Source organism: Lissotriton helveticus, chromosome 2_1, assembly GCF_964261635.1.
Source record: "Lissotriton helveticus chromosome 2_1, aLisHel1.1, whole genome shotgun sequence".
Lineage (NCBI taxonomy): Eukaryota > Metazoa > Chordata > Amphibia > Caudata > Salamandridae > Lissotriton > Lissotriton helveticus.
The window spans coordinates 60,128,723-60,151,149 of NC_136059.1; the positions used below are offsets into that span (position 1 = coordinate 60,128,723).

Below are 22,427 nucleotides of genomic sequence, written 5' to 3' on the forward strand. Positions count from 1 at the left end.
ACTTCACGTCACTGAGTTGTCGAATGCATTCCTCACGATATGTAGTTGTATCTAGGACAACTATAGCACCGCCCTTATCGGCAGGTTTGATCACTACCGAAGAGTCCTCTGCTAGTTTTTTCAAAGCTAACTGTTCTCTCTTAGGGAAATTGATGAATGGCTTACTGGTTTGTTGTAATAAATTCGTTATATCACAGTCCACCGCCTCCTCAAAGGCCAAGACCTTCGCTGGCAATCCGGTGGTGGGTGGATTGAAGGTAGAGGGTCGTTTCAGACCAGTATTCTGGTCACACAGTATATGATCACTCCCACCTTCATTGTCCTTTGCAAAAAGAAAGTGCAAGCGGATTTTCCTGAAGAATTTCCCCATCTCAATGTTAGTCTGGAACGGGTCACCCATATTCGTAGCCACAAATCCCAAACCTCTGTTGAGCATTTTCAATTCCATCTCTGAAAGTGTTCTAGAACTAAGGTTAATCACGAGGTCGTCCCTGATGTTGACGCTGTTGTTTGATCCTGAGGTATCTGTTTGCCACTCCGTAGGCCCATCATCTGGGGCGCCAGGTTCCACTGTACTTGGTTCTGCTGTTGGCCTCTCCTCCTCCCCCTCTGTCTCCCCCTGCCCTGTCCTAAAAAAGCCGGGGAGTTGAAGTCAGGGTAAAACTGATGGGGACCAAAGGGCATCATCTGTTGGGGGAAAGGGGCTCCCTGGGACCACGGGTTAGGTTGCCACCATGGTGGAAACTGAGGTTGGATATAATTCTGACCAGGGCCTCTCCAGTTTCTACGGTTGCCTCTCCCTCTGCCCTTGTTATTGGTATTGCTGCCTAGGCTAGATGAGTCTGAATCGCTAGACCCATCGCCGGAGCTGGAAGTACCGTACGTCGACCCACCCTTGTGACCCTTGTTGTTGTAAGTCGGAGGGACAAAGATGTCGCTTGTGTATGGATAGATCTTTTCAGTTGCAAATTTTTCAATGTCTTTTTTGCATTTCTCTAATTTCTTGAATAGAATCGAATCTCTGAATTCTTTGTTGGCCTTATTATTTTCATCCAGATTTTTCGTGAAAATTTTACTCGAGAGTGTAGTTCTGATCTGACCCTCAAGTAACTGAATTTCGACCAAGATTTTATCAGCCGCCTTTTTAGCTGTTTTTATTATAAGCACCAACCAATCGCGGGTGCATTTCCACGCGATTAGGTACCAATTATTCAGGAATTCTTTATCGTCCAAGAAAAGTCTAGGGACATTAGTTACAATTAGTCCACTAGGAGCGCAATTGCCGCGTAGATACTCAGCCATTACCAGACCATGGACGCAAATCCGTGATTGGCTCTTTTTAATAGTGAGAATTTTTGCCCAACCTTCGTCGGTGCTCACTGGAGGGACAGGTATGTTGTCCAGAATGCTAGGATTCTCGTCCAGAATGGACTGAATCTCTGCTTCATCGAAGGAAAGGCCAAGGTTAGTTGCCATATTGATATAATGACCATACAAACACACACAGAACAAAGAAGTGAAGGTACGTATAGTCCCTATCTGTCGAGCTTCCACAGGGGGGATGAAAAAACAATAGACCCGCGGCCTTAGCCGCACAAAAGCATCAAACAAATAAGAGTAAATTTGGGTCTCAGGGATTATTTTTAATGACCACTCAACACTACACTCCCCGGAGGTAACTGGACAAAATACAAATAGTGGAGGGTCGGAAGATATGGAATTCACAAGAGACGACTATGTGATGGAACTAGTAGCAATAGTCCACTAGACAGGGTACATCATTCATGGTTTTTGAAAAATACCCATCAGTAGCTCTTCCTGGATGCCCTTTTCATCATGTGGGTTCCTTCTAACCATGAAGGATAGGAAAAGAGTTTGGTCAAAAAAAATGACAACATAGGAACCAGTGATGATATATCTGGGTCGCACAGGGCTACTGAAAAGCAGTGCGAGGGAATGTGAAAAAGTGCAAAAAGTGCAAGGTAGTGATATATAAAATTAGATAGCTCTGAGGAAAATAATTATTTATTGGAGACCTCAGAGGCTCTAAGACTTAAAAAGAGCGAAATTGGTAGTTTCAACTAATAGCTACCAACAGGTTGGTCGACATGTTTCAGCAGGAATTACGGATCACACTGGTATCCACTGCATTCTTCAGGACCTGTGTCGCTACTGCTAGTGTTGTGTAAGAAATATAAAAAAAGAAAAGGTATCACCTGGGTATTAGTGAAGGATCATTCTCCCAGCTGTAAAGTCCGGTGGAGAGCAAACATAGTCGAAAACAAGGGAAAACACACAATTGGTATCCAAAACACTTTCATGGTATACCTTATCTAAGAAGAGAATTTATGAAGCAATCCTCTTGGTAGTACTTTAATTCCTACATATACCTACAATACCTACATAGGATATGTGGTAGGACTCTCACTTACCATATTACGCAGGAGAGTACTGCCTCACCTCACCTGGCAAACAGCTCAGGTAGATGAAGCACCGCTCTAGTGGAGAAAGAGAGACATACAGAGACACGTCAGCGAGCAGCTGACTTCACACTTAATCACAACTTGTGCTGGTGTTTCTAGTAGGTCAAAATGCCAAAAAGCCCTGGCTTAGGCTATGGCAGCAGTTAAACATATGGCAAGGGCCAGACCCTTGGTGGCCTGAAAATGTATTCAATGTCAATTATGCCTGTATAAATAACACACATATCTGTACACAAAAACTGAAGCAAGAGGTTCGCCTGCGCCTCAATTTGTAATTGCTCATGCGTGTTTCACTAAGTAATTGAAGAACTGCCACTGGGAGACGCCATAAAAGCATCCCCGCTTTTGAGGCTGTGTTTCAAACAATGGGTATACTAGCGTTTACACTCCAGCACTTACACTAGAGCGCGTCTAATTTACAGCTCTGCATTCCGAGCAGTGTAAAACTAATCTGTAGATAAAGCGCGGGTGAATCCCACCGCGATGCCGCTTTGTCAACAACGCTCGCGTGTGGGCTCGCAACCTCTTAATCAGCGGCCCACAGCGAGAGACTTAATAATCAATGCAGAAATCTGTTGCGCCGTGGTCATGGCAGTAAACCAAATATCTCTTACCGCGTTGCAAGATTAATCTACAAAAGGGCAGCAGCGCTCGATAGGAACACCAACAGAACTCTCTGTAAAGTGCGCATACTGGTGGCGAGCGCGCACAATGGCAGCCTGCTACTAAGATTGCTGACAGACAGGCAAGAAGAGCGTGTCTCTCACCTGTCCGTCGGTACTTCCAGCGTCCCTCTGGCTGTAAGGGGAGGTAACGCGCGGAGTCTGACAGTGCAATTTCACTTCCTCAACTGGGCGTTTCAATTCGCATCACATGACCCCGAGGATTGTGGGATATGTAGTCCTGGGGAGAGAATGGACGCTCCCAGGCAAAATAACAATTATAAATGCTCACATATTTAATAGTAATATCATGCCAGAAACAAGGGCATGTATATTGGAGTGGCATCTGATGTAATTGGTCTTTAAAAGTGCTGTTAGTTACAAAAGTCAACAGGGGAGTACCCACAGGCAGATCTAGATATTGGTATGGCATCCAGTGCTAATGGGCTCTGGGTGACCTATTGTTTTCTGTAGGGCCAACAGTACAGCGCCAAAAATGTGGAACTGCAAAAATAAAGATGTGCTGAAATATTTAAGCAGGTGAGCACTTGTTGGTTAGGTTAGACAGAGGGGCTCCAGTATCTTTAGATATATATTGACGTCAGCGGAAGGGTGATTATGCCCATCAGCGGCGTCAAAATAGCGTATGAGGCTACACAGTAAAAAAGAATGGAAGATTATAGTGAATCTAGGTATAGAACTCACAAGATGTAGGGAAGTATGGAGAACGGCAAACGTAGCCTATTGACTGGTCAGAATTAATGCCAGGCCCCATGTAAATGTTTAGATGACTAGAGAGCACACCAATGTATTAAATGAATGCATGCATCTCACAGAGACATCCACGGTATGTCATCGTTCAACCCGTCCTTATCTGAGTTGAGAGTGTACACCCATTTTTGTTCTTTCTTGAACAGAAACTTACTGATGTCTGTCACATGGTTGGGTATCAACGGTTGTTCTAGAATAGTCCATCGGAAATCATCAGGGCCATGTCCCACCTCCAAGAAATGGTTAGTCATTTTGGTGGACTGTTTCCGACAGCGGATGGTACTCCTATGTTTGGAAATGCGCGTCTTAACTTTCCTGGTCGTCATACCCACGTATTTGTATTCACAAGGGCAGACTATCAAGTAAATGACATTAAGACTGTTACAGTTGGTGAAGCGCCTTTGTTCCCACTGTCGCCCGCCTCCAATGTCAATGGTTGTAGATTTGGCAGTCTGAGGACAAGCAGCGCAATTCCCACATGGATGGTGACCTGTCACGGCTGGCATATCCCAGAGTGTACCTACTGCTCTCGGAGTCGCTGCTCTAGGTCTAGTGTGAACCAGTTGGTCTTTAAGGTTTCTACCCCTTTTGAAGGCAAATAGAGGGGGGGGGCAAATTATCATTACCCGTGTTCAAGATACCCCAATGCTTCTTGATGATCTTCTGGATCTGATTGGAACGAGTGCCAAACGTGTTGACACAGGTGATCCGAGATTCTTTAGCTTTTGGGGATGTAGGCTCCAGAAGGCTTTCACGGTTGTTGTTAAACGCCCTCTTTTTCGACCTTCGTATTAGTTGCTTAGGGTACTTTTTCTCTAGCAAATTGTTCTCCAGCATTTTGGCATGGTGAAAAAAGCCCTCCCTAGTGGAGCAGTTCCTCTGAATTCTCAGGAATTGCCCATAGGGCAGGTTGTCCCTAAGAGCTTTCGGATGGCAACTATCGTAGCTCAACAGGGAGTTCCTTGCCATGGGTTTCCGAAAGAGCTCAGATTGAAGACCAGTTGGAGTTACATTGATCTTGAGGTCTAGAAAAGCCAGATGTGTTTTGCTGTAGAATTTTCCTGAAGAATTTCCCCATCTCAATGTTAGTCTGGAACGGGTCACCCATATTCGTAGCCACAAATCCCAAACCTCTGTTGAGCATTTTCAATTCCATCTCTGAAAGTGTTCTAGAACTAAGGTTAATCACGAGGTCGTCCCTGATGTTGACGCTGTTGTTTGATCCTGAGGTATCTGTTTGCCACTCCGTAGGCCCATCATCTGGGGCGCCAGGTTCCACTGTACTTGGTTCTGCTGTTGGCCTCTCCTCCTCCCCCTCTGTCTCCCCCTGCCCTGTCCTAAAAAAGCCGGGGAGTTGAAGTCAGGGTAAAACTGATGGGGACCAAAGGGCATCATCTGTTGGGGGAAAGGGGCTCCCTGGGACCACGGGTTAGGTTGCCACCATGGTGGAAACTGAGGTTGGATATAATTCTGACCAGGGCCTCTCCAGTTTCTACGGTTGCCTCTCCCTCTGCCCTTGTTATTGGTATTGCTATTGCTGCCTAGGCTAGATGAGTCTGAATCGCTAGACCCATCGCCGGAGCTGGAAGTACCGTACGTCGACCCACCCATGTGACCCTTGTTGTTGTAAGTCGGAGGGACAAAGGTGTCGCTTGTGTATGGATAGATCTTTTCAGTTGCAAATTTTTCAATGTCTTTTTTGCATTTCTCTAATTTCTTGAATAGAATCGAATCTCTGAATTCTTTGTTGGCCTTATTATTTTCATCCAGATTTTTCGTGAAAATTTTACTCGAGCCGCCTTTTTAGCTGTTTTTATTATAAGCACCAACCAATCGCGGGTGCATTTCCACGCGATTAGGTACCAATTATTCAGGAATTCTTTATCGTCCAAGAAAAGTCTAGGGACATTAGTTACAATTAGTCCACTAGGAGCGCAATTGCCGCGTAGATACTCAGCCATTACCAGACCATGGACGCAAATCCGTGATTGGCTCTTTTTAATAGTGAGAATTTTTGCCCAACCTTCGTCGGTGCTCACTGGAGGGACAGGTATGTTGTCCAGAATGCTAGGATTCTCGTCCAGAATGGACTGAATCTCTGCTTCATCGAAGGAAAGGCCAAGGTTAGTTGCCATATTGATATAAGAGGAAGGGGTACTGATGGGTATTTTTCAAAAACCATGAATGATGTACCCTGTCTAGTGGACTATTGCTACTAGTTCCATCACATAGTCGTCTCTTGTGAATTCCATATCTTCCGACCCTCCACTATTATTTGTATTTTGTCCGTTTATATAAATCTCCATACACTGCATTTGTTGCATCCTGATTTTCCTTTATACTGAATTCCTTTACCTGACGTTGTGCCCCCGCCCATCCCAAGAACAATTTCTTTCGTAACCAGCTCCTGAATTTTACCCACTGTTGTCTTTTTCTGTATGTAACTGTTTAAATGTTAGGAAAAAATGAATAAACTGTGTGGCTTCAAAGTGTAGATATACGTAGTAGGTGGCTTAAGTGTGTTAACAGTGGGTCATCTTTCCCATGGTTAGAACTGTGTGTTTGGGAAGGGGGTTTATATTATTACAAAAACACATAAAGGGTTAAAAATGTGCTCATTAAATGTTTCTCGTCTTAATAATTGGGCAAAGCGACAGAGGGTGGCAGCGGAATTACTACATATGCAGCCCGATTTACCTTGTATTCAAGAGACCCATATACCCCGGGCTAAACGTAATATCTTAAAGGAGTAGGGGTTTTCATTAATTTCGGACTCCCAACAAACTAGTATGATCCGTGGTGTTGCTATCTTAGCTAAATCAAACTTATTTACTGTTGGACGTATTTTAACTGACAAACATGGTCGCTGGGCTATAAATGAATGTGGGCTTGGGGATGTAAGATTACGGTTTGTACTATCTATGGGTCTAACCTCGATGATTCAGAAAGCCTAGTGGAAATAGTGGAAATAAATATGGCTTTGGTTTCGTGGGAACAACCTTTGGTAATTTGTGGAGACATTAATATTAATTTGACTAATCAAGCGTTACATGAGGGCCCCCAAAAATATACAGGTCGGAAACCACGAGTTTTTAAAGCACTTTATAATTTAGTGTGTGATCACGGCTTAGTGGATGTTTGGGGTCAGTTAAAGAAATCTGACTTGGGCTTTACGTTTTATTCTTACCCCCATAAAAAGTTAGTTAGATTGGATTATTTGTTTGCACCCCTTTCCTTGTTATCAGATGCTTCTATCCAACTGTATCCGAGGATTTCTTCTGATCATGCTCCTATTGTGTAGAACTAGGCATACCTATTCTGAAGACCCCATGCAATTCTTTTACATTTGACCGGAAGCATTGTCTAAATGATGTATTTAAAGAACATATGAATCACTGGATGAAAGATTTTTTTATAAATAATAGTTTGTCCGTTCTTATTACTACCATTAGGGACACCTTCAAGGGTTGTTTTCGGGGAGAAGTGCTTAATTTTGGTTTGCACCAGCAAAAGAAATTAAAATTAGAACTATAGGCCATATGTAGGTAGCTAAATACTGGTCGATAAATTCATTAACTTTCCCGTTACCGACCGGTATTTAGGCATTTGAGAAGTAGGAGGCTAAAAATAAGGATTCGGTAATTATGAATCAGTAAATACCGATTCATCATTACCTAATTCAAAATCACCAATTCGTAATTACCAATTCCTTATTTACCGAATCAGTAAATAAGAAACGTTAAAAACGAGATGAGAGATGTAGGTAAATTCGGTAATACCGAATTTCATGGAATTTGATATTTAAGAGTCCGTAATTAACACTGACTGAAAGCAGGTGGTAATCAGCTACAGTGTAAATAAGCAATCCCAAAATGCAACAGTGTGATCACTATGACGGCTTTCTATGTGATTGCAAGGCGGCTACATCTACAGGCAGCAGGAGTGAGGATCTGGTGACAGGAGGAGCGCATTTACAGACAGCGCATCACACTATTCCAACAGACTGAGGCTGAGATTAATGAAAGGTACAGTCTACACCTCCACATCATCCTGGACTTGATAGTGGACATGCACCCACTCCTGGAGCACCCATCACCAAGGGCGCTTGCCATACCACCATATGTGCAGGTGCTCTGTAGCCTACATCTACTTGCATCTGGCAGTTACCAGGGGGTGATAGCTGCGGTAGGCGGGGTGTCTCAGAGTTGCCTGTTCCATTTCTTCAGAAAGTTCCTGGATGCCATGATGCAGAGAATGCATCACTACATTAGCTTCCCAAACACACAGGCGGAACTGCTGAACACAAGACAGACTTTTACAAGATGGCACAGTTCCTGCATGTCATAGGGTGTATTGATGGCACACACATTCCAATCTGCCCACCTGCAGCCACTGAGTATATCTACAGGAACAGAATGTCCACCTACTCCATAAATGTGCAGGTAATCTGCAATGCTGGCAACATAATCGTGGCCAAATTTCCTGGGAGCACCCACGACTCATATATCTTCCAGAACAGTGGGATCTACACACGCCTGGCTGCGGGAGAATTTGGAGAAGGTAACCTGCTAGGTAAATCACTTTGACACACCCTTTTGCTTACTGCAGAGGAATGTGTATTGGTGCCTGTGACTAATGGCACTCTCTTTCTCACCTAGGCGATAAAGCATATGCCGTGCGGTCATTCATCCTCACTCCCTACATAAACCCATCAACCCCGAGTGAGAGACGATACAATGTGGCACACAAATCAACATGGAACATTGTTGAGAAAAGCAGGTTCTGCTGCCTCCACAAAAGTGGAGGCGCACGTAAGTACACACCCATCATCTGCTGTAAAATCATTGCAACTTTTGCTATGCTGCACAACCTTGCCACAAAGAAAGGTACAGAAGTGGAACTAGCTGATTTTGAGGACCATGACGAGGAATTTGCACAGCCAGAGCCCAACGCAGCAGGAGTGGCACCAGCAACAGACGGGAGACAGAGACGGGCAGAGATCACACAAAACTATATTTAAGTAAGTAAGGAGACACAGCCAGTTGTTGAATGTAATGACGTAGTTTTATTATCTTGGCACTATGCCACAACACAAACGGCCAAAGTTGGCATTCCAATTTGTGATATCCATGGTAGGAAATCATGGGTTAATTCACCCAATTCAGTTCTGATAGTGTGGGCTGCATCAGCGTCTGCGGCCACGCACAACAGTGCTGGATGTCATCATCTGACTGTCATTACTGGCTGTGCAACCAGTGCCAGGCCCATGCCGTCTGCTGCTCCTCCGGGTGTCTGTTACAGGGGGGTAATGCTGCTCCGACTGGTCGTGTCCTCGCTGTCCCCAACTTCCACAGCACCAGTAGTGTCAGAATGAGTCGTAAGCAGCACGTCTAGTGCAGTGGTAACCTTTAACATCCCCCTAGAGATATCAGTGCTGCAGTGCATCAGCCCCTCCTGCATGGCCACGGAGCACCTGCAGAGCAGAAAAGTGGCAATTGATAGGCGGTTCACTGCCCTCATATGGTGTTCCATTATCTGCCGCTCACTGCACCTTGTTACCCTGTCCTCGTCCATTTTGCTGCACAGCAGCATCACAGACTGGGACATGTCCCGCATGCCTGCAGCCATCTCCGTCATGCCCTCAGCCATTGAGCTAATGCCCTTATCAATGTTGGTCATGTTGTCATTGAGGTGCTTCATTTGTCACTTGACTGACTTAATTGCCTTGCCTTGTAGGCGCTGCACCTTCACCATGTTTGCCTCCAGCCCTGCGAATACGCCATGGCCCTCATCCCGTAGAGGTGGACTGGATTCACGAGCCCGGCGGTGGCGTCTGGCACCTGTGTGTGCTCCCTCAGAAGTGGACAGCAAACCAGCATTGCTGCCATCCAGTGGCACAGTAGTTCCCCCCCCCCCCTCGTGTCTTCTGAGGACGAGTCAAACTACGGCAGTCTGGCAACAGCACGCCTCCTAGGTCTGACCACTGCAGGTGGTGTTGCTGCTGGCGAGGCTAGCAGTAGTGGTGAGGCTGGCTGTGGTGGCGAGGCTAGTTGTGGTGGCGAGCCTGGTTGTGGTGGCGAGGCTGGCTGTGGTGGTGTTGTATACCCTGCACTCGTACTGGCCTTCTCAGTTATGTCCTTCTAGGGTTCCCTTTCTCCCATGTCCTGAGCAGTCCTGCGGATGTCTCACCTGTGGACAGAAATGATACATTAGCTCAGTGTTCCTGCAGCCCTGCATTGCAATTATTAAAATTAATTTCTGCCTCACTATCTCATTGTCCTCTGCCTGATTATCGCTGATGTGTGTCACATGCCTTGTTGTTCAGTGCGATTCCTGTCATGATAGGGGTTTCAATGACTACATCTCCCATAATGCATTGCTGCTCTGAACAAAAACGTGTACTGGAGTGGAATTCACATAGCCTATTGGGGCTTTGGGATGGGGTATTAGGGGGTGCACAATGCTGTGCATGCTTCTTACTTTGTTTGGTAGCAGCTCTGGCAGAGTTGTCTGCATCCCCCAGTTCCACAGACACTTTCTGGCTCTATCGTGGATTTTACGAGCTGCTCAAGTTCTGTTAGGGCAGGTGTCATGTTCCTTCCTCCTCCTGTCTGGCTGGCTTGTTTTTTTTAGATCAGCCATCTTCATTTTGGTAATGCTCCTGACATCATACCACCGCTTCTTGAGCACTTCAATGTCTGCAGTGTGCAGCGTCACGTCTTGAGGAGCAGCGTGGTCTCCAAATATGGGTCAGAATAGAACTGCTGAAAGATGGAAAGTACCTGTTGTGGTTCATGCTGCATACGCCCGCTCTGATCCTTCAATGAGTGAATATTTCAGGTAGATTCTTTCATAAGCAGTCGTAAAGCCAGACGTCTGCCAATAGTTTCCCCATATTCGTGATTTTGCTGTTTAAATATTAGATATTTTCTAGCATTCTACACATTCCAAAACCCCAGAATATTTGCCCGATGTTTAGCGACTGTGTTTTCTAATTCTAGGATATCATTCTCATGCGACGCAATCCCTACAGTCAGGGCACGTTCCGCCTCTCTCAAGGCCTCATAATGTCGATATAGGGCCATATGTAGGTAACTTTGAAATACCGATTCCTAAATACCGAATTTTACCGAATCAGTATTTAGGAATCAGAATTTCCGGTGTACGTAAAAATTTGGTAAATTTTACCAATTCAGTAAAAATTGGTAAATATTTACAGATTCCACAATACCGATTGGTATATCCGATTTGGTAAATACCAAATTGGTAAATATTACCAAATCAGTAAATACCAAATCGGTAAATACCGAATCGGAAATTCAAAACAACAGCAATTGAGGAATCAGCCAATCCTGTGCAACCACCACCCCTCCCAACCAGGAAGTGGCCACACTAAGGAAGGTGCACAAAATCAGAACCATTTGTAGAGGCTGGGAGTGCAGAGGAGAGCAACAGAGCCACTGCCTGTATTTTATCTGCAAATCTTGCACCATGGCCAGCCAGGACACAGAAAGAGAAGGATGCGAAAGGAAGAGGAAAATGAAATTCAGTCAAAAGGAACTGCAGGTCCTTGTGGAGGAGGTAGTGAAACAGCACACAAAGTTGTTTGGAAAGCAGTCCCTGCAAGTTGCAGAGTCAGAAAAAATAAAAATCTGGCTTGGAATCCAGTCACAGGTCAATGCTATTGGAGTCCTGGGTGATTCCAACTTGCACCTGGAAAAGACCTCTGACACCAGTTTATCATGACTGACAGACGCACTGTCTAATCTAGATATGGAACAGATCGTAACACAAAACACACACAAAGCAGGTCACATACTCGATGGGATTTTCACATCTAACAAGAATATTAGATTACTAGAAATCTTACCAGTGCCATAGTCTGACCATAAGATAATAATGTTTGCTATAAAAGCAGGAAAATCAATAATAGCAGCCGCACCACCCTACAAGCAAACTTTTTCTCCTAATTGGTCAAAAATAACCTGCCTATTATTGAGGACCATTTAACAAAGTCAATCCCAGAACTTGACAAAGACTGCAAAGTAGCCACAAACCAAATCTCAAGTTGGATCGACGCTGCCATAAAATTAGCAGTTTCCCCAAAAAATAATACATCAAGGAGGAAAATGCCTTCCCAGCCAAGGTTCTCAAATGCGCAAAAATCGCAAAAACAAATCTGCAGGAAATAAAAAAAAAATGGAGGCTGAACTATGAGACTGGGTCACGAGAGAACTGCAAACCTTCTCTGGCCATTTACAAGAAACTAATAACAGCAGAAAAAAGTAAATACTTCACTCCAAAAAAAAGAGGATGCAAAAGACTCGAGGAAAGAACTCTTCTCCATAGTCAAAAAATTAACAAAAATTGACAACTCTGATTTAACAGAAATAAATTCAGAGTTTTGAAATAACCTGGGCCAATTTTTTGTAGACAAAGTTGGTAGGGTACAGGAGTCCTTCAAAAGGACAGTTAATCCTACTCTTAGACAACCCATCAGGAAACTGAATGATGGCCTCTCACTACCTATAAGTGGCCACTCATTCCACTTTCTTCCACCTTCCATCGAACAGATTCTTCAGGTAGTTAGGCTAACGAAATCCGGGGGCACATCTGATCCTTGTCCACCTTAGGTGATGCACCTGTTTGCCGAACTACTAAGTGAGCAGTAAGGGCTACTCTTCACTGAAATAATTAAAACCGTTCACTTCCCAGAGGCATGGAAAACAGCGTCAGTATTGCCGCTATTAAAGAAACCCACCCTAGACCCACAAGAGCCGGGCAATTATAGACCCATCGCAAGAATACCTTTTGCTGCTAAGGTTTTGCAGAAACTATTGAACAGGCAGCTGTCCCAATTTCTCAGGGAGGCACATGTCCTAGACCACTCACAATTTGGCTTCCGAGAAGGGCATGGAACGGAAACAGCCCTGCTGATGGCCACAGAGGAACTTAGAAGTATATTGGACGTCGGAGGAAGGGCTTTTATCGTATCTCTCGTGCCCGAGTCGGCTCGAACTCTGATAGCCTCCTATCTGTCCAACAGGACTTTCACGGTAGAGCGGGGAGAGGCAAAATCCAAATCTTTCAGCTCTCCATGCGGTGTACCCCAGAGGTCGTCGCTAAGTCCCACTCTATTTAACCAATATGTGGCACCCCTGGCGGAAATAATAAGGGACGGTGGCATCCTCCCAATCTCTTATGCTGGCGACACCAAATCGTGGTGTTAATTACAAACAATGTCAAAGAGACAGCTGACAGATTTAAGAAATGCATGGAACAAATTTTCCAATGGATGCAGGGTAATTGCCTTAAATTGAATGGGGACAAAAGTGAAGTCACGCTGCTGGGGACAGACATGCAAACTTGGTCCCAGGAATGGTAGCCTCACAGCCTGGGCCAGGGTCCATCCCCAGTTAATAAGGTTAAAAATCTAGGAATACTCCTGAACACTAAACTGACATACAAGGCACAAACTAACAAATTAGCCTCTTCTATCTGGTAGATTCTGAAAATGATCAGGAAACTTTTAGAGTTCGTCCCCCAGGAGTCGTGCAAAACAGTGGTAACCTCGCTGGCTCTATCTAGGCTCTACTTTGGAAACGCGCTATATGCTGGGATCCAGGTAAAGCAGCTGGCAACATTACAACGTCTATAAAATGCAGCAGCTATGCTGGTGTTGGACATTCCCAAGTATGAACCAATAGCGCATAGACTGAGAGCTCTACATTGGCTCCCAATAGGAAAAAGAGTACAATTCAAATCCTTGTGTCTGACATACAAAGCCCTCCATGGAATTGGTTGTCAGTTCCTGATAAATCATTTGAAATGGTATGAGCCATCTAGGACCTTGAGATCCAGTCATCAAAAATTGATTCAGGTGCCTGGATTTAAACAGGTCCGGTGGGGAGGGAGGAACTTTCTGCTAAACGCAGCTAGGACATGGAATATGTTCCCAACGACTATCAAAAACAGCCCTTCGCTACTGCCCTTTAGAAAAGAAATAAAAACCTGGCTTGTAAATATCTAACTGGAAGCTAGCTGGTCTCCTACGTCTACTCAGCGCCAAGACGCCCATGGGCAATCGCATGCTTTATAAATAACAAATCAAATCAAAATCAAATCAAACCTATATATGCAGCAAGGAGGAAAGAGGGGGGAGAAAGTGTTTCTTTATTGGAGGGACTTGCACAGTTAGACCCTTTGGAGGTGGAGCAACTTGACACACCGATTACTATGGCAGAATTGGAAAATGCTGTGAATAGTTTAGCCTTAGGAAAAGTGGCAGGTCCTGATCGGATTTCTGCGGAGGTTTATAGGCTTTTTTCCATCAAATAAAGGACGAGATGCTGAAGGTGTTTCGTGCAGCACAATTGGGCCATCCGCCCAAATCTTGGGCAGAAGCCACTATTGTGGTTTTCTGCAAGAAGGGTAAAGAATCCGATTTGGTGGGATCATACTGTCCAATTTCGCTGCTAAATTGCGATTGCAAGATTTACTCTAAGATCCTGGCAAATCGGTTATCCAAAGTAATCACCTCATTAGTCTCTTTAAATCAACATGGATTCATACCTCAGCGAGGAACTGTTACTCACGTGAATAAAGTTATAACATTATTTGACATTGCATGCATTGAAAAGAGGGACTTAGGTTTGATTTTATTAGATGCAGAGAAAGCGTTTGATCGTGTGGAATGGGACTATCTTTGGCGATTGATGTATCGACGTGGATTTAGTAACCGATTTATAACGGCCCTACAGGCACTTTATATAACCCCTAATGCCAAAATGTCTGCTATGGGCATATTGTCTGATGTGGCGTCTATCACCAGGGGTACCAGGCAAGGTTGCGCCTGCTACCCCCTTTTATTTGACCTTTATATTAATACTTGTATAGTACAATTAGCTTATAATCTATGCATATTACCTTTTGTAGTGCACAATTACCAATTCTCTGCCTTCGCTTATGCGGATGACATATCTGTGACTACTGCAGACCCCTCCTTAGCCGTAGCAGAGATAGAACGATTGGCAACAGTGTTTGGTCAATTATCTGGCTACAAACTTAATATGTAAAAAACACAAATTCTGTGCTCAAATCATATTGTATGGTTAGATGCTAGAGTAGTAAGGGAGGTGACTTACATGGGCATTAAAATACGATCTTCTATGTCTGAAGTGATGGACGTCAATTGGAATTCATTGCTACAGAGTGTTATAGAATCATTAGACAAATGGGGGGCGCTAACACTTTGCGCTAATTGGACGCAGCAATATTATAAACATGAATATTTTACCTAAGGTTCTATACTTATTACGCTCAGTTCATTTGAAAGTAACAAATGCCAGGCTACAACATCTTCAATCGATTTGTGGAAAGTTTATCTGGACTCCTGGCAGGCCTAGACGTGCAATGCGCTTTATGACGCTTACAGTTGAGAGAGGGGGGTTAGCTATACCTGATTTTGCTTTATATTTCTATACTTGTTTTTTGTTAAAAATGCGGGTGTTATTTACGGGGGAGGGAGCTATGACTAGAGCTGCGGCTCCAACGATTTTTGAAATGCTTATAGGCCCAATTGCTAGACAATATCTAGTTAGAGAAGTTGATGGGAGTTATTTTAAGCGCACACAGTTTATAGTTCTGTATGTGCTTATAAAGTAAGGAAAACAATAAAAAAGTTTGACTCACTGGGGAAAATATCATATTATATGCCCCTTAATGCTGTAAAGATCTTACCCTCTATGTTTGGGGACAATATAATTCATGGCTGGAGAAAGAAAGGTATCACTAAAATAGGAGATTTTTTTTCCTTTGGGGGGATGTGCAAATCTTTTGATGAATTAGCAAAACAATATGATTTGTCCAAACTGCAGTTTTTTACATTTCTTCAGATTAGGGACTTTTTAGTTCGGACAAAAGTTAATTCTGCAACCCATTCTCTTATAGAGATGGTTAGACGACAGGAGAAAATTGGGCGCTATATCAGGTATTATTGTCATACAGACCAGATGATCTTGATAAATATAATGATAAATGGTCCAGGATATTGGGAGAACACAGCATTTCTATGGAGAAGGCTTTAGCCACTTCTAGGGAGTTATTAATGTCAGCCAACTTGAAGGTACAATTTTTCAAAACAATATTTTTAAAAACGTTGTGGTCCATCATGGAAACAGTGCACGAATACTAGATAAAATTCAAATACGAGTGTATAACGAGTATTTCGATTGCCATGTGATGCCTCACCAGCTCAGGTACGTCTCGAGTTTAGATTACAGCACCAAATACGAGACAATGAAATTCTGGTACAAAATATGGCTCAATCGTGATTTAGAAATTAACTCGGCACTCTGGGAAGCCTTGCAAAACGATCCTAAATCACATTGTGCGAATTACCTAAATGCCTCTCTAAAAATCACCAAGATGGCAGATGTCTGCCAAAGGAAACTACCATTGTCATCATTCCAGCAGATTGTGAAAAAAGCGGCAAACTCGCACTCACTATTTGAAGACAAAATAACCTTAAGACGACGTGCGCACGCATGGATGGTTTTGCAATCCTATACAAGGCTTGAGCCAGTGGTTTACCTAAGCCTTGGTTCCCCCCATTTAAAATCAAAGTACTTGGAGCTGCGCATGGGGAAATTGCCCACAAATGTTGATCAACCTATTGGAGGACCCCTGGCTAAAGGATTGCAACCTATGTGGAGCATCAGTTCAGGATTTTAAACACCTGAAATGCATCTACCCATCTACCCGGTGTTAGAGTGCTTTCGCCGGAATTTACTTAGGAGGAAGTTCAATGAAAGAGGCATTTGCACCTGTCGATTAGCAATACTAGAAAAACTCTGGACTCAGAGGATCTAGAAATGATTTGTCAATTAATCAAATTTGTAACCAATTTTGAGAATTTATTGATAGGATAATATAGGTTACAGTTACAATTCAGCAATTTTGCGTGGTTTAAAAACATTTTTTTTTAAATGTGGTATCAATTGCTTATATCTAATTCATTACAGCACGTGAAGGAAATGCATTCTATCTTTTGGAACATTGTAATGGTTTTAATTAACTATACAATAAAGAATTTTTCATTTTCATTTCAAAACAATATTTGATTTATATTACACCCCTGCACCAATGTCTAAATGGGGAGTTGGGTTTGATGGAAAGTACTTCCGATGCGGGGGAGACAATGCAGATAGTAGCATATTTTTTTAGCTGTTGTAAATTATTTAGATTTATCTCTGACATAGAGAAATTTCTGTCTATAGTTATGAATTCCAGGCTGACAATAACTCCCGTAATTATGTTATTAGGGATGCTGCCTGCTAATAATCATTTGAATGTATTACATAAGCACCGCCAATTTATATTTTTTTCCATGTCTGTTGCTCGACTCTGTATGGCCAGTGAGTGGCTTCATAAAGATTCCCCAGCATTTAAGTTATGGCGGGCTAAAATGTATAATTTATATGCGTTAGAATGGAGTTTATTTTCTGTTAAAGGATTTAAAAAACGTCAGATCGGTCTCAGCATTTGGGAATCTTTTCGTTATCACTTTGAATCCTGAATCTGTTATATTTAAGTATTGGGCTGTCTTTATTTATTTTATTTTGCTGCTGTAAAGATATAAATAAAAAATTAGGGCCACAAGAGCCACAAGACCAGGATACCTTAGATCAAGGTTTACACCATACACTACTAATCGAGTCCTGCGGCCTTCGGTGGAGAATTTGTTAGCACCCCCTTACTTTAAATTGAAAACAATAGGGGGAAAGACAATGGCAGTGTTAGGCACGAAAGCATGGAATTCCCTGCTGACCCAGCTTAGACATAGACACATTGAACCCACTTTTAATAAGCTTTTAAAGACCTGGAATTTTTAACTTACCATATGACACTGTTATACTACACTTTACAAATACCCTCATTCATTCATACAAAGTGGTAAAGGGTTCAGAGTTAATCTAAGCAGAATATTTTGTACTGAAAGGGGTCCCTTCCAGTACACAATCTATGCTAGACTCACAGAGACACCATTACACTATGGTGCAAAGGTGTCTGTGTTACGCACAGAGGCATATTTCTGCCCCTGAGCTAGGGAGAGGGGAAGAGAGAGCTATATTACTGTAAATGTGACACTCTCCTGCTCTCTGATTCCCAGGCCCTTTTTCTCCAACCTGTCAGAAACTTTATCAAGCAGGTGACTAACTAGCTCTGGATGGGGGACATCTTGTCAGAGAGGCAGAGTATGAGTTGAGTTGAGTGTCAGCAGCATAGCAGAAGGACCATCAAACAGAGCTGCTGATATGTGCGTGGTTCCTAAATCATCATTGTGTTGCTGTCCATAGCTACATTGCTGTTGTTCCATTTTCACCTGCCTGTGCAAGTGACTCATTGTCAGTGAAATTGCTCTCCCACCCTCGCAGCTCCACCATTAAGTGAGGTGCCCCTGCCCCTGCACTCTTGAGTGTTGGTGATCGAGGCCCTCCTCCACCCGCAGGTTTCCCTGCGCCTCATCCCTGGTGGTCCAGTGGACCTCTGTCTCCTTTCTTTCTTTCTGCTCCTTCACTCGTTTTTCTCCCCTTTCTATCTTTCACCTTTCTGCACCTCTGTTCTTTTGCGCCTTATTTCTGCCCATTTCCCTTTCTCTCCCTCTGCTCCTTCACTCGTTTTCACTCGTTTTTTTCCCCTTTCTATCTTTCACCTTTCTGCTCATTTCTGCATCTCTGCTCTTTTGTGCCTTATTTCTGCCTATTTTCCCTTTTTTCTTTATCCCTTCTTTCCTCCCTTTACCTTTCCCTGCCGCTGCTGCCCCCGCGGTCCCTCCCCCCCAGCACGACCGGCCCAATCCAGCTCCCCTCCCCGCTCCCGCCTCCCAGCTGTCCAGCCCTCCCCTACCCCTACTTAATGGCGGCCACAGCGGGGACAGGCGAGCAAGACCACTGACTCATTGTCAGTGAAATTGCTCTCCCACCCTCGCAGCTCCACCATTAAGTGAGGTGCCCCTGCCCCTGCACTCTTGAGTGTTGGTGATCGAGCCCCTCTCCACCCGCAGGTTTCCCTGCGCCTCATCCCTGGTGGTCCAGTGGACCTCTGTCTCCTTTCTTTCTTTCTTCTCCTTCACTCGTTTTTCTCCCCTTTCTATCTTTCACCTTTCTGCACCTCTGTTCTTTTGCGCCTTATTTCTGCCCATTTCCCTTTCTCTCCCTCTGCTCCTTCACTCGTTTTCACTTGTTTTTTTCCCCTTTCTATCTTTCACCTTTCTGCACCTCTGCTCTTTTGTGCCTTATTTTTGCCCATTTTCCCTTTCTCTCCCTCTGCTCCTTCTCTCGTTTTCACTCGTTTTTTTACCCTTTCTATCTTTCACCTTTCTGCTCTTTTCTGCATCTCTGCTCTTTTGTGCCTTATTTCTGCCTATTTTCCCTTTTTTCTTTATCCCTTCTTTCCTCCCTTTACCTTTCCCCGCCGCTGCTGCCCCCGCGGCCCTCCCCCCCAGCACGACCGGCCCAATCCAGCTCCCCTCCCCGCTCCCGCCTCCCAGCTGTCCAGCCCTCCCCGACCCCTACTTAATGGCGGCCACTACGCGGCCGCGCAGCTGGTGCACCGAAGGCGCATCAAAGGCAAGCACGTCTGCGCCCGTCTGCGACCCGTCCGCGACCAGCACCAGGAACCCTGGACCTCCGCCTTGCCAACGCTATGACCCAGCAGCACTCCACGCACTCAACCCAGGCTGCAACAACAACTGCAAGCTAGCATCACCAGCCGACACCCATGGACCCTTCAGCTGTCACCGCTGCCGGCACACCTGCAGCACCGCCAAGAACACGGATCCAGCACAACCCGCCCACACAACCGAACTGAAGACCCTGCAATGCATCCTCCTCAACGTCCGGTCCCTCCACAAACACGCCACAGAAATCTGGGACCTCCTCGACAGCACAACCCCAGACGTAGCATTCTTCACCGAAACCTGGACCAACACCACCTCGGGACCAGACATCGCCATCGCCATCCCCCAAGGATACAAGATCTCCAGGAAGGACCGCCCCATCCACCCAGGAGGAGGAATCGCCATCGTCCACAAATCCAGCCTCCGCCTGAGCACACTCCCTGACGAGTCCACAGAACTGATGGAACACCTTCACTTCAAGATACTGGCCAGCCCCACCGCCGCCCTTCGAGGAACCCTCATCTACCGACCCCCTGGACCCTGCGGACCCTTCGCCAACTCCATCACGGACATTATCTCCCCGCAGGCCATCGCATCCACCAACTACACCCTGCTGGGAGACCTCAACTTCCACCTCGACAATCAACTGGACCCCAACACCACATCCCTCCTGGACAACCTCAACAACATTAGACTCCGCCAGATCGTGACCGAGCCCACGCACTCAGCAGGACACACCCTCGACCCCCTCTGCACTACAGGAAACTCCATCACCTTCAGCCACACCACCGAACTCCCATGGACCGACCATCGTTGCGTCCACTTCACCTTCAGAACACCCACCATCCACAGACACCAGCACCTGCTTCCACAAAGAAACTGGACCAAAATCACCGATGACCAGCTCACCTCCTCACTCAACAACTCCACCCCAACCATTGCGGAAAACGACGACCCCAACACCGCAGCCCGAACCCTGCATAGATGGATCTCGGACAGCACCAACACCATAGCCCCCCTCAAGAAAAACAACAATACCCGTGCCAAGAAAGCCAGATGGTTTACCACCGAACTTCGAGAGTCCAGGCGCACATGCCGCCGCCTCGAAAAGGCCTGGCGAAACACCAAATCCACAGAAGCCCACAACAACTTCAGAGCCGCCACCATCAACTCATCAGAGAAACGAGGAAAAAAGTGATTGAAGACAGAATCTCCACCCACGCACACAACAGCAAGGAACTCTTCAGCATCATCAAGGAGTTCGCCCAACCCACCAGCGAGTCTACCGACATCCCTCCCTCACAAGACCTCTGCGACAAACTCAGCATCTTTTTCCACCACAAAATCAAGAGCATCTACGACAACTTCGACGAAGACAACCAACACACTGAACCCTCACCAACCACCCCCGACACCCGGAAACCAGCGATTGATGACTGGACAGCCCTCACCACCGAAGACACACTGAAGACAATGAAGTCAATCCACTCAGGGGCCCCCACGGACCCCTGCCCCCACCACATCTTCAACAGAGCCGCCATCACCATCGCACCCATGCTCCGCCAAACCATCAACCGCTCCCTGGCGACCGCCTCATTCCCCGACGACTGGAAACACGCCGAGGTCAACCCCCTCCTAAAGAAACCCTCAGCGGACCCCACCGACCTCAAAAACTACAGACCCATCTCCCTGCTCCCGTTCCCAGCAAAAGTCATCGAGAAAGCCATCAACAGCCAACTCGCCACATTCATTGAAGAACACAACATCCTCGACTCCTCCCAATCCGGCTTCAGAAAAAACCACAGTACGGAAACCGCCCTCCTCGCCGCAACAGACGACATCCGCACCTTACTGGACCAAGGAGAAACAGTAGCCCTCATCCTCCTCGACCTATCAGCGGCGTTCGACACAGTCTCCCACCGCACCTTAATACGCAGACTCTACGATGCAGGAATCCAGGACAAGGCCCTCGACTGGATCTGCTCCTTCCTCTCCAGCAGGACGCAGCGGGTCAGACTCCCCCCTTTCCTCTCGGACCCCACACCTATCACCTGCGGAGTCCCCCAGGGCTCCTCCCTCAGCCCGACGCTCTTCAACGTCTACATGGCTCCACTTGCCCCCATCGTCAGAACCTACGGACTCAACATCGTGTCATATGCAGACGACACCCAGCTCATCCTCTCCCTATCCAACGAGCCCAACACCGCCAGACGCAACTTTCGAGAAGGCATGGAAGCCGTCGCCAAATGGATGAAAAACAGCTGCCTACAACTAAACACCAACAAAACAGAAGTACTCATCATGGGCCCAAACCCCGACGCCTGGAGTGACACCTGGTGGCCCACCGCTCTCGGAAACCCGCCAACCCCCACAGACCACGCACGCAACCTGGGAATCATCCTGGACTCCAAGCTCAAAATGGACCGCCAGATCAACTCTGTCTCATCTTCCTGCTTCCACACCCTCCGCCTCCTTCGTAAGACCTTCAAATGGATCCCCCTCGAACACCGAAAGACAGTCACTCATGCCCTGGTCACCAGCAGACTCGACTACGGCAACGCACTCTACGCCGGAATAAACAAAAACCTCATCCGCAAGCTACAGAACATCCAGAACGCCGCCGCAAGACTGGTCCTCAACCTGCCAAAACACTGCCACATCTCCCAGCACCTGCGCACACTCCACTGGCTCCCCGTCGAGGCGAGAATCACCTTTAAGATGCTCACCCACGCACACAAGGCCCTCTACGGCACCGGACCAGCATACCTGAACAGCCGACTCAAATTCCACGCACCCCAAAGGACCCTACGATCAGCCCAGCTTTCCTACGCT

The 22,427-nt window shown here is 45.8% G+C and overlaps 1 long non-coding RNA gene across 1 annotated transcript in view; it reads left to right on the forward strand.

Moving 5' to 3' along the window:
* LOC144819208 (uncharacterized) overlaps positions 1–22,427 on the forward strand; it is a 131,167-nt gene that overhangs the window by 38,521 nt on the left and 70,219 nt on the right. The window lies entirely within an intron of this gene.